We start from the raw sequence: 15,144 nt of genomic DNA, 5'->3' as shown, positions 1-15,144 counted from the left end.
TTCAACATTTAAACACGTTCATTGGACATACATGCATCATATAATACTTTGAAACTTGAAACTAGGTGTCATTTTAACAAGGCAGAAAACTGGCAGAACTGCGCGACCGTTTTGTAAAAATCACTATAAATTCACCCGACCTCATATGAAGCTAAATTTTGGTCACAATACAGAGGGCACATTCAAGTTAATCCATGAAGATTTTCACACCGAAATCACGTCATTTAGTCAGTCATATCACATATTAAACTCTCTGGTCGGAACATACAATTTCTGACAGCACTGCGCAGTTCATTTGAAAAATTTACCATAAATTCATCCAATGCCCAAAATGTCACGACCGCCCCTTAGGGTTAATAAAAGCGGGCGATCGCGACTTAAAGGGGTTTAGATGAACGGCATAGAAGACTAGGGTTTTCAATAAAAGTTTGACTAAAAACTAAGTCTAATAAATAATGCGACCAAGAGTATTAGGGTTTAATGAATAAAGACTAGGGTTTAGCATTTATTCAAAAAGTGTAACGAGTTTCAAACATCCCATCATAAAATAGTTTCAGAATTTAAATGAAAAGTATTCTAAGAAAAATATCACAGCGGAAGCATCCAAGAGAATAGTGACGTCATGTGTGAAGACACAACGACACTCGGAATTTCAAAACCAAAACAACCACAGTTCATTATTAGTTCCTGCTCAACACCGCCAACCGCCCGTCGCCGCTCAACCTACATATAGGGAAAACATATGCAGGGCTGAGTACTATGAAATAATACTCAGTGGCTCATGCCGAAAACATTGTAAATACAGTTTATGATATCATGCCGTACGTAAGTAACCGTCGGGGTTTTTCTTTAGAAAGGCCCGAGGCACTCAAAATCATTTTTCCATTTCAAACATCGACTGATCAGTCATTTTTCCCATAGACGTTAACCATATCTGCCAATACATGACAAGGAATGCGGCCGCAAACCAGGTCACTAGACCGGCCAGCCCGTACGCTAGCACACAGTCTACCATAGGTGTACACTAATCCAAGTAGGGTTTGCTGCCCTACGGGGACCCGAATTCGATTTATAAATAGTGGCAAAAACCACATCAGATAGGCACGTAAAAACCAAAACAAGGCATGAAGTCACATTTATTCTCATTGATAAAACATTAGGACATGGTCCTTATTTAAAAAGGAAGAGAGCCCACCTCGATCCTTTAGTTTTCAAGTTTCGCTTTTCCTTTGGTATCACGCGTCTCGCACAAAATTTCACCTTTGGATAATGTGTCCCCGATTAGTCACTAACATGGACTAAAATCATGCATGTCCTAGATCACTCCCCTTTCCCAATCAACAATAGGAATCACATCATATCACCCATCTTTGCATATCACATCACCTCATCACATATGTAAACTCATGTATGTCATTCAAGCATACAAATATAGTTGTTTAACCAAAGTAGAGATCTGGCAGCTCTGCGCAACTTTTTTGTAAAAATTATTTAAAAATCATCCGACCTCCGATGGGGCTAAAACTTTATGACAAGGCAGTAGACTCATCAAATAACATTCAGTTTAAATTTCATGTCAAAATACTACTTTTAAGTCGGGCAAACCAAAGGCGTAACCTACTGGTCGAGAAAACACGTTTTTGGCAGAATCGCGCAGTCAACTTTAAAAATTCACCATAAATTCATCGTTTAGCCAAATGGGTCGAAATTTACACACAATATAGAAGACATCACGAAGTTTACACAGGAAGAAGAATCGGTCAAATCGGAGTTCGTTTGGTTGGTCAAAAATACATCAGAACACACTGTTCGGAAATCACAGATTTTCATACTGATAGCAATTCGAATTAGGGTTTATCCCTACTCATTCAAAATCAATCTTTTCATGGTTTTGATATACAATCATGCTCAAAAGAGTCCTTAAACACATATTTTCATGAAATCGCACATCAATCACCGAGGATTCAATAAATCAACAAGCAATTGCAATCAAAACGCACTCACACATATGATTTCACATTCCCACCGATTAAACCCTTAGATCTTCATTCCCTACACTCTCTACATGCATGAGGGAGTCAAAGAAAGTCTAGATGGAGAGGATTGAAGAATATGGGTTTGAATTTACCTTTTCTTGGACGAAATAATCGGTAGGAAGCAATTAAAACCTTGGTTCTTCAACAATCTCTTGGAAAATTGATAGGATCTTGAGTGAAATGGATAACAAGTGGGAGAAGAGATGAAAAAGGGGGTGGGGCGTGTGGTTTGAAGAAGTGGGCGTGTGATTTGTGTGTTAGGTTTAGGGGTTGATCCTTTGTTTATAGGATTAAGAAATATCCCACAATTAATTGAAGATTTGGGAGAATAATTGAAATAAATGATTGAGATATTTGGGAAGATTTTGGGGGAGGAAATGGCGTGTCATTGATGGAGAAATAAGGAGGATATTTTGTAAATCATGGCTATTTAATTAGCCATTGATTTAATTTAGTATTTTCACGGAGCAGAATAAAATAATACGGAGCAAGAAAATCAATAAAAACCCTCCCAAATAATATGAAAATAGGCGTGTTATTCAATTCCTCCCACAAGGAATAATTTCCAAATATTGATAAATAAAGTAGGGAAAGATTTGCTAGGATATTCCAATTAAAACATGGAAGGAAATAATTAGGGATCAAAATAATTAGTGAATAATTTCTTCTTCCACAAGCTAGGAGATTTCGAAATCTCCCTAATCAAAACAATAGGGGCCGATTTTATCAAGAAATAAATAAGATAATTAGGCTTTAGGATTTAATTTGGATAATTATCCCAAAACAAATAATTAAATCCAAGAAAAATAAATTCCTCTCCAAATAATAATAGTGGTCGAAAATTCCCTTCATAAAAGGGCAAGGTAATTATTTATGATCCTAATTAAATCTCACTCCCCGAAATAATATAATTCACCATGATATATTTCATTCCACATTAATTAATTTAAGCCACTTCATAAAATCAACGAATTTGACTCGATCAAATCAAAATTAGGTCACCATTTCAATCACATAATAAATCCGTCATTTAATTCGGCAATCAAAGCAATAAGTACAACATCTTAGGGTTCGAAAAATTAGGGTTCGAAAAGTGGGGCGTTACACAAAAAGCCTGAAAATTTAAAACGACTAAGAAGACACTTCAAATTTTCATCGAGTTCAAGAATCACATCAATCGGAGGTCATTTGGTCAGTCAAACAGAAAACGAAACATTCTTGGCGAGAACACGAGTTTCTGGCAGATTTGTTCAGTCAACTTCAAAAATTTATTAAAAATTCATTTTTCAATAAAAAGGGCTGAAATTTACACGAGACACAAGTAACACCTTGAAGTTTACTCAGTAAAATTTTCATATCAAAATTCGGCCGTTTGATAGGTCAATTACTCATCAGAAGCTACTGGTCGAACATCACAGATAACAGATACACAATTTCTAAATTAGGGTTTCCTTCTCAATCATCCAAACACCAATTCTCATGCTTATAACACACAATCATGCTTGATAAGACTCTCTTAATCATGTTTGCACATAAACTTACAACATTCACCAAAGATTCCAATCAAACTTCACACAATTCAATTGAAACGCATATTTATCAACGTTTTCAAGCAAACTCACTTTCCCTCCCCGATTAAACTTGCGATCTACGATTCCTACACCCACTACATGCGTGTAGGATTCAAGAACATGGTTCAAATGAAAAGAATGAGGAAAAGTGAAGTCAATATACCTTCTTTGACAAAACGAATCGGTAGAACCAAGAAACGAGGTGATTCGTCGGAGATTCTTGAAAATAAACTTCAATGGATGCAAGAAACAATGGTGGAAGAAGTTTTTTTGGAGAGAATGTGGAGAGGGAGGAGGGAGGCACGAAAATTGAGGGAGAATGGGGGCTAGGGTTTACTTTAGGTGTTTTTATAGGACTAGGGTTAGGTTTAAAATCAATTAATTAATTAATTGTGGGGAAAAATACAATTAAATAAATCCAACAATTAAAAGAATAAAATAAGCATGTGGGAAGGGGAGGAAATTTTCGAAAATTCCATGTAGGAATAGCAAGGAATTTATTTGGTATTTACTTGGAGAGAATATATTCACAACTTAGGAAATAAAAGTGAATATTTCATAAACATGGGAACAAAATAAATTAAATCTCCAAGTATAAATTAAATTTCCATAAGGAATTTGCACAAGGAAATTATTTAAATCCCCAATTAAAAGAATAGGATTTAAATTAGGTAATTTATTTATAGGAAAAAGGCTCCCATAAAATAGGCAACAATTAATTAAATTCCCACAAGGAAAATATTGCATAGGGGGCGTGTGATATGGGAGAAAAGTAGGAGAAAAAAATATTCACATCCCCAATTAATTAGACATAGGAATTTATTTGAATAAAAAGGGATTCCACAAATTAGGAAACAAATAAAATATCCTCCAAAATTTAGTGGAGGGGCCGAAAATTGCTAACCAAGGAATGTCCCAACTCTCTATTTATTTTAGGTGAAGAAATAAATTATAACATGATTTAATTGGATTAAATTCAAAGGAAGAGAGTCAATAAAGCACCAATTAAATCAAATGAAAATAATTCTTTCTCCTATAGGAGATTTTCGAAAACTCCCAAGGAAAATAAAAATGGAGTTCGAATTCCATGTAGTACCATTTAGGGTCATTTGGTTTGGATTTAATTTGGATAAGTATCCCAAGACAATTAATTAAATCTAAGAAATGAAATACTATTTCAATAATTAGGAAGGGCCGAAAATTCCAATGAATTGGCTCGAAAAAAATAAATGCATGATCCTATTAATTATTTCCCCACATTGGAAAATATAAAACATCAAGCTCATCATTCCACATTAACCACGAAAATTTATTTCACGCAAAACACTTAATCACATAGAAACGAAAGTTTCATAATTCCAAGAATCCAAAATTCGAATAACATATAAGAAGAGTCACAAAAATTTGGGATGTTACAGTTTTACATTTAACGGATGTTTATTGCATATTTAAATGTATAAGCGAACAAAACAAAGTCTAAGTCTTTGTTTTAGTAGACCGGTTGCAGGCTGCACTCAATTTAAGCTACGCGGTCAGTCCTGAACAAAGAAAAATATAAATTTCACAACCTAGATAGGCCTAGACTACCTATCGTGAAATGTTGCAATGTCAGTCCGATTATTTCTAAGCCTTATTGAAATAAGAAAACGTTGGTGTGGTATAGCATTGAATGGATCTAACAGCAAGACGAGTCTTTATGCTATCTACTGAAAGACGAGGTCTTGATAATTAATTTCTTAATCAATGTACGTTAGCATAAAGCATACGATATTGAGTATCTACTACTTTGACTTACCAAAGGTGCGGGTTTTTCGTCACCCAACGATCCAGGTATATTGGGTAGTGGTGATCATTATCTGGCGATGCTAGGATTGCTATTATGTTGAATCGTGCACGAGGAGAGTCTCGTTTGATAACATCCACAAGAGGAGCTCGAAACAAGGTTTTATTATTCGGAACCTAGCTAGTTGGAGTTTGATTACTCTATGAATAATAAATCAGAGTTTCTTGCTAAGTCCACTCTTGGAGATTAAAATATGTTAATTAATTAAGTCCATAGCAGACATTGATTAATTAATAGATGTTTTTATCTTAAGCGCGGGAAATGAATTAAACAAATAAAAGGAAACCCGGAATACTTGTAATTTCATATTTGGAAAGGCGGTGCAATATTACTTCTGTAGTGACTGCTTGTAATATTCCAATATAAGCTTATATTAAATTGTGGGTTCAATTTAATTAGTAAAAATCTAATTGGGTGAGGCCATGTCAAAATTCTTCCCTAGATCCCTGACTGGGCCCAATATGTGACTTAATATAAATAGGAGAATAAAGGAGACAGAAAATACAACTTTTCCACATCATAATTTTCGTCCCCCTCTGTTTAGAGGGAGAATCGAAAATTGCTCTCCTTCCGTGAGTAGATTTCTGTCTTCGTTATTTAAATCCTAGTACACTGGTGAGATTTTCCGACACAAATATCAGTCTACAGTCCGGGACACCAGTCAGAAGATCCGAGGTCGAGTTCTCAAAATCTTCACGTGGAGAAGAAACAAGCCATCTTCGATTCTTAAGTGAATCAACAAAGTAAATTAGCTAACTCTATAGTATGCATGTTTTAGGGATTATTTGTACTAAATCATGTTTAAAATTCGAGTTATGAGTATGATACATGTAATAATTACGCGAATAGAATTTGTCTAAATAATCTGCCAAATAGATCAGTTTTATGTGATCCGTTAGTACTTACGCTTCCGCTACCAACCCCTTCAATAACTATCACTAAACACTTGACAAAATCATGCTTGTTTGTATTTACTACTAATATTTATCTTTTTTTGGACTTGGCAAGGCGATCTTTTCTTCTAATTGGGTGAGAAATTTCCGGTGAAAGGTCTTGAGTAGGGATGTCAATCGGGCCAACCCATTCGGGTTGTCGGGCCATTCGGGTACGGGCTAGTCGGGTTATGATTTTTTTGGGTTATGAAAGTTCGACCATAACCCTAACCCTTCGGGTTTCGGGCTAACCCACCGGGTTATTCGGGCCAATGCGTATTTTTAATTCTTTTAATATTTTCAAAAAATAATACGTATTTTAAATTTTCTTTAATTATATACATATTTTTAATTAATAATTCAACAATGAAATACGTATTTTTAATTTTCTTTAATATTTTTTAAAAAGATTAATTTATTTAAATTTAAATAACTTATTCATTACATAATTATTTACAAAATATCTATCAATAGTATGTTTACGTTTATGTATTTAAAACATAAATCAACACTTTGTTTCAAAATTCAAACATATATCAATTCGTAGAAAATTGAATAAAATTTTCATAACGTGAGAGGTGCATCGTAGATGTAACAAAAATATTTTGAATTGTTAAAGAGTGAATTATCAAGATGACAGCTAATTGGAGTAACTCTAAGTTTTCTTGAATTATGATTGGTCAAATTTAATTTATTCCAGCTGTAAATAAGTCAAATAATAATTTATCTTTATTTTAAGAATCATCAAAGTACGCATAATTCAATGACGAAGTGGCGCCAAAACACTTTGCACTATTATATTGGAAATAAACTAAATGAAAGCTTTTATATACGAGTATTTATGAATCCATGAACCACATAGTGATTTTTTTCGTGATCTTATATAGTCGGTTGACGTATTTTGATTTTGCATGGTTTTAGAGGGTTGTCTTGGATGATTTTGATTATATTTCTATATTTTAGTATGTTTACATGTTTGTTGAGAAATGATAGAAAATGGATTAGAAAATGTACACAAAATATGTGGATGTGCAACAGCCTTGTTTGAGTCAATGTTTCTCACGATTTTTAAGTATGATAAACCCCTAATGCATATCATTCTCTTCATCTTCGAAAGAGCTTCGCGTGGATATATTGCATATATTGCACGCCTCAATCGGAGCTTTGTAGAGAAAGTTATGACCGTTATAAAAACTGCTCGCTGTGTAGAAGCCTTCAACCTAACGGGTCAGCCCGCCTAACCCGACAACCCGAACGGGTCAGCCCGAATGGCCTGATTTTAAATTCAGGCTGCGAAATTACAACCCTAACCCTGTATTTTTATCGGGTTATTCGGGCCAACCCGCAGGTTACGGGTTACATTGACATCCCTAGTCCCGAGACTGGAGCCCAATGCAAATGTTGCTGCTGCTGCTATACCTATGTTGGCTCCCATCGTTAAGAGTCTTTGAGGTTGATCTCTAGACCACAGAGACTGACTCCAGATTAATTGTTGATTTCCTTAAAGGTCAGATTCTGAACATAGTCCGAGAGAGGCGAGAGAGAGAAAGAGGGCAAAACATAGAGTGAGAGAGAGAGAGTAGTGTTTGGCCGAGGAACCTGAATAAACATGTGATACAGAGTGGATCAGAGAGGATCTCGGGAGGTTGTTTGGACGACCGAGTCAGCAGAGCAAGAAGAGGAGTTTGTTACAGAAGGAGGCTGAGTGGTTATGAGGACTCACCTTTCTCGGCAGAAGTCATCAACAAATTATTGTTATTTCATTCCCTTTATTTTAGCTGCAGTCATTAGTATAAATAAGGACCTCCTGCGTGAGATTGAAATATCTGGTAACCGAGCACACTTTTCTCTTCTTGTGACCTCCTATTTATAGGACGACTTCCTCTGATCTTTAGGGTTTCTCCCCTCATGAAATGGCATCCTTGCCCTTCTTAGGAGTTGGTTATTCTGAGCAATTTTCTTATGTCTCCAACTTGAGCTTGATAGCTTGCATTATGGGCAGTATAACACTCTTTTTTTCAATTCCTTCATCCGAACTCCTCTTAACTCCTTTCACTTGCACCTAGTCCTGCACACTTCAGCAACTGTTTTACATATTATCCGTTAAAAACATGGTAAACTGACCAGTAACCAAGGCACTAAATGAGTCTCATCAGATTTCAGTCAAGAAACTCTAAACCAGCTAAAGCCACGTTTGGTGAGCTGTTTAAATACAAAAACAAGGTGCAATTAGAGGAGAAGATAGTGCGTTCGGTGACGAAAGAACAAGGGGGTTGTCACAAGAGTCGGGAGAGATACACGAGGTTGGCAACCATAGTAGTGCAAAGGTGAGGGTGTGTGAGGATATGATTATGAAATCAACGGTTGAGAGGCAGGACATGCAGGAACTGGGAAGACCACCAGATCGATGGAATGATGTTCTTAAGATGACATCGGGTTTGAGCCCAAATGATGATGGAAATATGATTGAGGTGGTACCGTGCCATACGCAAGGAAGGGAGATGGTTTTGGGGAATTTTTAGTCATTTTTTAATGATTTAAAGTTGGAATTGTCAAAGCCTATTTATCGAAGCTTTGGAAACTGTGATTAAAATGCATAACTTACATGTCATTGTGTTGTTTGAACCACACATTAGTTTGGATCAAGTTGATAGAACAATCAAGAGGTATTACGCAACAGTGGAAGCGACAGGGTTTTCTGGAGGTATTTGGTTATTATGGGATGACTTTTGGCATGCTGAGATCCTTGCAACAGCTTCACAGTATATTCAGGTTTGTATTTGGGATGAGAGGAATATGAACTTTTTGGTTATGGCTGTCTACAGGCATCCTGCTCCAGTATTACGCAACATGCTTTGGGAGCAATTGTTAGAAATTCAAGGAGAATGCGTACTCCCATTGGTCTTAATGGGAGATTTTAATGCTATTGCTCAGAGCTCGGAATGAAGGAGAGGCCCAGAGAACCGTTCTAGAAGTTTGTTAGTTGGCTACACACATCGATGCTGCTCGATCTTGGGTTTCTGGGGCAACAAATTACTTGGCAACGAGGAAATCTTTGTGAGAGTTTGGACAAAAGCCTTTGTTGTTCAAATTGGAGGCTGGTGTTCCCACAGGCTTCAATGACACACCTAGCACGTTACCATCGACCATTATTGTTAAAGCTTTGCATTTTTTCCTCTTGAGACCGTTCCATTTTCTTAGAGCTTGGATGTTACGTCATCAATATAATGACTGTCACTTCCTCGTGGATACAAAGACAAGGTTGCATAGATTCTATCCATCATTTTACGGAGCAAATTAAGGTGTGGAATAAAGAAGTTTTTGGGATATTTTTCGGTGAAAAAAGAATCTCTATACTAGAATTGCAGAGCTACAGAGAATACTAGAATATAGAGGGTCGTCTAGTCTTTTGGCACTAGAGCCTAAACTAAAGAAAGAGTTGGATTTAGTTCTCCAGCAAGAGGAATCATTATGTCAATAGAAATCTCAGAGTGACTGGATCAAACTAGGGGACCAAAATACCTCTTTCTTCCATTTGAGGATGATTCGAAGAAAAAAGAGCAACATAATAGAGCTGCTTAAAAATGGAGATGGTGAGTGGGTAAATGACCCGGTTAGATTACAAACGTTGGCAGTATCCTTTTAGAAGGAGTTATATGAAGAAGATGAGCTTTATAGGCCTCTATACTCGCAACGTGATTGTTTCCCAGCTATTGACCATTGCTGATGAGATTAGAGTGCAGTTTTCTTCAAAGGAAGTCTCAAGGATGCTCTTTTTGCCATGAAGTCATGGAAAGCACTCGGCATAGATGGATTTTAAGCAGACTTCTTTCAAAAACATTGGGATGTGGTAGGTGCAGATGTTTGCGCTGATATTCTTGGAATTCTGGGGAGTGGAATGATGGATGGCAGGATGAATATAGAACGACATTCTGTCTCATCCCTAAGGTGAAAGCCCCAACACTCATAACCTAATTTAAACCTATTTCTCTTTGCAGTGTGATGTATAAATTGGTAACAAAGACTATTGCTAATCGCTTGAAGCAGCTAATGCCTCTCATCATTGGGCCTTCTCAATCTAGCTTTATAGCAGGAAGGCATATTACTGATAATATAGTCATAGCACAAGAGTGATACGCTCGGATTTTGCACTGTCTTAAGGCCATTATTTGGTCAGTTTTGAGTATCAGAGTTACATTACATGTCTATTATTTGCATATTTTATCCATTTTTGGTAATTTAACGTGTTTTATGAAAAATGTGCAAAATAGAGCTGAAAAGGGGCATAAAAAGGTCGCAACCTAGCAGCCCGCTGGGCCAGCGTCGCTGAAAGCTGCACAGAGAGATCAGGCCCGTTCCAGCGGCCTGCTGGGAGTTCCGCGCACAACAGTCTCAGTTCAAACCCATTTTTCCGAAGATTCTGAAGTTCAATCAAGGTGTTCTACACACCATTATATTCCTCTTCGAAAGAGCTTCGCGATGGTACCTAGAACATCTCAATTGGAGTATGTGGAGAAAGTTATGGAAATTCTATTAACATCGCGCATTGCAGTCAAATGCTGGCGGGAATTTAGGTGGAAATTCAAGGAATGAAATAAGATATTACCTTATGAAGCCAAATATGTTCCTTAACCTATCAAGCACGAAATTTACCTTCTCCAAACCTTTTTCTAGCCTATAAATACCGTAGGGGTGTGTTATATTGCTAACTAATTCCTATTTTGCTAACTACAGCTAAATGATAGATATTGTATCATGAAATCAATGCACAATATCATTCATTCATGAGTATCAATACAATACACATAAATGTCAATTAGGGGTATTAATGTCAATTGACCAAAAGTTAGTTATAACTAACTTTTAAAAAATATCTACAAATTTTAAATGATTATAACTATCTCAATTAAATTTATTTTTTTACACAACTTATATCAAATTAAATATAATTTTATAAGGATTCTAACGAGGTCTAACTTGCATATGTTCTGATGTCAAAATTTGTATTTGTTTTTGAATTTTTGTATTTTTAAAAAAGCAGCTCAATGTCAATGTAGCTATCATAATATGTCAATATAATACATATACAATGTCAATGCTAAATTATGTTGACATATTCAATGAATCGTATTGATATGTTTAATACACTATATTGACATTTTGATCCAAAACCCTAATTTTGATAGTTTTCTTCTCTTTTTAAATTTAAATAATACTCCATCCGTTCCAAAAAAATATATGCACTTTTCATTTTCGTTCGTCTCATAAAAATATGTGCATTCCATTTTTAGAAAGTTATATCAATTTAGTAATGTAGGTCCCAATATCCACTAACACTACTTTAACTATAATTCATCTCCTCTATCTTACTTTACCATACCATTCTCCTGTGAAGGTATCAAAAGTTTTATGTAGTTGTGGATGTGTAAAACTAAAAAAAAAATTGGGTCTTATCTGTTTGGTTTGGATATGCTACTTTTCAGCTCTAACCCTAGTCAGAGCAGAGAGAGAACATTTAAACTCCTGAGGTCAGATTGTCAAAACAGGAATATGATATTCAGGTTGGTTGCTATGGCATCAGTATTTTATTGCTTCAGTGCTGATTTGCTAAGGTATTTGTCATTAGGCATGGTGCATGCTTCTTAATGACAAGGTACATTTAGGATGCAGTGGCCACTGTATGCAGATCTGCAAATCAATGGTATTACTTATTCCCCTAACTTCCATTGAGAGTTGAGATCCCTCAGATTCAGATGTAATATGACTATAATAAAACTGTTTTCTTTCATCTCCTGTTAAGACATGTTCATGTTCGTTTGCTATCTGATCTAATGGGGATGGAGTTGCTCTCTGATCTAGTCATCTACCTTTTGTGCCTTATTTTTTAATTTAATTATGACGAAAGGTTTCTTAAAAACTTTAGGCTATCGTGTTTTATCTGGGAATTGCTTGAAGTATGCTCTTTATAAAATCAGTCGAATAAAGTAATTCCCATCTCTTTCCATTTGATTTTCACATGTCAATGTGGGGCTTCTTAATTGTTATTATGCTAGTGTTTAATTATCTTTCCTTGCATTTCTCATTCAATAGGTGTAGCAGGGAGGGCAATAAACAGAACTGGCTCTCAGCTGCTGGGAGCAAATGGCCAAGATGACGGACCTGTTGTAAGTTTTATGATAAACTCTTTTGGCATTTCTACTTATATTTCCTTGTTCTATTGGCTGAGGCGTAATGGTATTTAGATCTTGCTTTTCCAAGGTTCTCAACATGATTCCAGGCGAGGCTGAAGGAGAGTGTTTTGAAGATGCACTAAGCCGTGTCCGTAGATGTGTTGGTGGTGGGACTGCCATAGAAAATGCTGGTATCGAAGTTGTTTCTCATTCGATTCCTGTCAATCTTCGTTGTCCCGTAAGTAGTTTCAACACAAACTTTTGACATCTTGTAATGGCAATTGATTTGAAAGGAATTTGAATTCTAAATTCTGTTATATGCTGTTTCAATAAAAGTCTTTAAAACAAAGGACTGTTTATTCTAGCACCATTATACTGGTGAAGAACGTTGCCATGAAAGGCCTTGCTTTTTTGTAAAAGTAACTCTTTGTCAATGATCTTCTTTGTAGCTTGCATGTGCATGATGTATAGTTGGTTTGATACGACTGGTCTGGCTACCAACTCAATCCATTAGTCCCACAATTTTAAATAAGAAACCAATTATGTGAATGTAATAGGATTACTACAAACAGGGAATGTGATAGAGTAAAGGTGCTGGTCGGTGGAAAGAGCCCAAGCGGTGCAGTGGAAGAAATAAATCCAACTCTCACTCAAGAAATAAGAACACTCGGCTTTATTGATATGGAAGAAGGAAATGAACACCCAAAAGGAAATCCTCACATTGGAGGCCTACAATACTATGATCGTCCCAAATACTAAATTTCCCAGATGGATTTACCATTGTGGAGACTCAATATTTATACACTTACAAGTGAGAAAAAATAGCAACAACTTAATTCAAATTTCAAAAAATCATTCTGCTAACAAATTAACTCCTAGCCGAGAGAAATGTGCTCCAGTTTGACCGCGACTACTCCACCGCTGGTTCCTCCAAATTTGTTGGCCACAACACCCGGCGGTTTCCTCGTTTGTAGACCCGCCATTCTGTATCAGAATGTCTGCCCAATTACTATAAGGGCAAGGTCTATTCTAAAAACTATAAACACCAATCTATGAACTCTGATTTATGTTTTCAGTCTACAATAATAGCTGCATAAATCGTTTACCATGAAACTTTTCGAAAAACTTTTTTTCCTTGGGATTAATAGTAGTTACTCCATTCATCTCTGAAAATTTGTCACATTTTATTTTCTGCACTCGTTTTGGAGAATTAATAGTTAAAGTGGAGAGAGTGTAATGTCACGACCCAATTCTCATTAAGGATAACAAGATTGAGTAATTCGCGACTAATGGGGGATTAAAGAAGCGGGGATAGAAATGGGGTAGAATCTGAAGGACTTGCCGAAGGCCAAATGTGATATTACAAAATAACAGTCAAGTATTTGATACAATCTCATAATAGAATAATTTAACATGTCAACTGAATCAGAGTTCAATGATGACACATTACTATTCTCATTTAACAAAACACAGCGGAATAGGTCCCTACTGAACGACTTCGTGTATGAAGACACGAATCGTCGAGAAATCCACACGATTATTTAATAGCATCGACTTCGATCAATTCTTCTCCATCTTGACGTTTAACCTGCACATTTATAAATACATGCAGGGCTGAGTACAGGAGTATTCAGTGGACACGTGCCGAAAATAAAACATACAAATATAGTCGTCATCCATCAACAGTATCACACGGGATTTTTTTTAAAAGGCCCGAGCATACTAAATTCTTTTGTGATCTTAAAAGTCCGACTGATCAGTCTAAGTTCTTGATATACCCACCATGTCTGAGAATCCAGTGTGCCGTGAAGGTGGCCACCTTCAACGAACACCCTCGCCGGCCAACCTCTCTCTAGGATGGCTCACAGCGCTCGCGCACGAAATTCCGAATAGGATTTGTTGTCCTATTGGGAACCGAATTCTTTATCAAATTTTTGGCATCGCCAAACTTTCGGCATATAGCCCTCACAGACAGGTCTCGAAAACAAACATTTTATGGCATGACAACAACTTTAAAAGAAATGATCACATATCCATTTTTGAGAAAAAGTTATTTCATAACTTCAAAACATTTGCTTTATATCCACACTATAATGCTGGATATTAAAAGAAAGCTCACCTGTTATGCTTATCTCTAATTAACAATTCCTCGTTCGGCCTCTCTTGCCCCTTGAACAAATTCCTTTACAAATAAATAGCGTAAAATGCTAATTAATACTCGAATTTTTTTTTCTCTGAGAAAAGAATGCATGCATCCTATCTCTTAGTCTCGGCTTATAGGATTTTTCTTAAATCCTAACTCGGCTTTGTTGTACAACCACACTTAAATTATCATGTTCATTAAATTGGAGAAATTCTATTTTCTCTTAATTAAATATGGATTCTTAAAATCCGTTTTAAATCCGTTCTGTCGGATTTTCTTAAGATTTCTTAAGGCCTCTTAGGCCGCCCATGGCGTAGCGGGGCGACGCCGGACTGCCCTTCGCTTCTTCATTTCAATATTTTCCCACTCAAGAACTCGACACGCTATTCGAGAAAGTCGGGCTCCAACTCAATATTTTCCAACTTCGGAAACTTAAAAAAATTCAGAAA

General features: G+C 36.3%; 1 long non-coding RNA gene across 1 annotated transcript; it reads right to left on the bottom strand.

The window, feature by feature from the left end:
- Window positions 1-476: 476 nt before the first annotated feature.
- On the bottom strand, window positions 477-2,438 carry LOC121769789. The gene is made up of 3 exons (XR_006043691.1): window positions 2,129-2,438; window positions 1,196-1,260; window positions 477-723 (listed from the first exon to the last, which is right to left on the bottom strand). It is a non-coding gene; the product is annotated as an uncharacterized LOC121769789 (long non-coding RNA).
- Window positions 2,439-15,144: the final 12,706 nt, after the last annotated feature.

Source organism: Salvia splendens, chromosome 2 (genome assembly GCF_004379255.2).
Source record: "Salvia splendens isolate huo1 chromosome 2, SspV2, whole genome shotgun sequence".
Lineage (NCBI taxonomy): Eukaryota > Viridiplantae > Streptophyta > Magnoliopsida > Lamiales > Lamiaceae > Salvia > Salvia splendens.
The sequence above is the reverse complement of the archived record's forward strand: the minus strand, read 5'-3'. Positions and strand labels throughout refer to the sequence as shown.